A 1,316-nucleotide genomic window follows, 5' to 3' on the forward strand; every position below is an offset into this window, starting at 1 on the left:
CAGCTAGGCCTTTGGAATCTCCAGTGTCTCTTCCTTTGCAGAAGTAAAACATAATAAAAATTCACACTTCACAGTACAGTGAATAGCAGTAATCGCGATAGGTGTAAATAGAACCGATTAGTACCAGAGTATGTGGATTGATGTTATATGAAATGTGTGTGGATGTAGTGCAGTGTGCTCTTCCATGTACCTACATACTGAGCAACTACCCTGTACAATTTCTCTCTAGACAGAACCATCTGCAATTCACTCACTGAGGGATTTATGCCCTGGAGTGGCAGCTACAGGTAGGACTTGTGCAACCATGTCACGAAGCGCAGAGACAGAGATGCATGGGTTAAATGGAGAGAAGCAGATTGGAATGGTGGAGAGGTTAACCTGCCAACAACTCCAAACCCCCAGCAGGATGACAATTGGGAACAGCGAGCAGTTTCCCAGCCAGCCTCACTCTCCATAGACAGACTTCTTCCAGTCCTTCCATTTTTCCCAAGGAAGAAAAGTTCAAAAAGAAGGGACAGAGAAAGAAAAACTGCTCTACTCCCAGGAGCCAAGAACAAACCCCGTGGCACCTCCCTATCTGAGCCCATAACCAGCCACAGCCCAGTCCTGGGATCATCTCTAGAGGCACAGGACCCAGGCAGATGAGTCCTTGAATCACAAACGGCTCCTCTACAGCATTCTATGGGTGTCAGTCCAGAGTCCCTGAGCCTGAGGTGCTCTGCACAGCTATTCAGAGAAGCCTTCTCTTGATCTTTGTACAAAGATCTCTGTGTTGGATGTCAGAGGAGAGTGTCTACCCAGCATGGGTTGGGGCTCTGGCCCTCTAATCTGTTGGTCCATGTTAACTTCTCCACAGAGAAAGCTTATGAGCTTTGCTGATGCATCCAATAGGCGTTTTGGGGATTCAAACTCAAGTCTCTGCCTAGTCCTGCAGCTTTGTCTCAGGTGTTTGATGATAACCTAGAGCCTTTCTGAGGACTTATGAGAACAGTGTCCTCTTGGTGGGTCAGTTTAGAAACAGCTTTGTCTTTAAAAAAAGAAAACTATACCATCAGTTTGAGGCTGATCCTTCAGAATTCAAAGAAAACGTGACACCCTGAGTGTAGACATGACGACATTAAAGCAGGAGGCAGAGTAAACATTCAAAACAGAGAACTATGGACAGCTAAGCATCTTACAGGGTTTTATTTCTAACAGCCTAAAGTCTTTCCATAGCCCATAGAAGCCACAGTCTCAGAGTCCTTCCCAACATGTCATGACAGGTCCTACTGTGACCTCATGAGGAGCGATTGTGAGGCGGCCCAGCAAACACATAT

This window comes from Rattus norvegicus, chromosome 1, assembly GCF_036323735.1.
Source record: "Rattus norvegicus strain BN/NHsdMcwi chromosome 1, GRCr8, whole genome shotgun sequence".
NCBI lineage: Eukaryota > Metazoa > Chordata > Mammalia > Rodentia > Muridae > Rattus > Rattus norvegicus.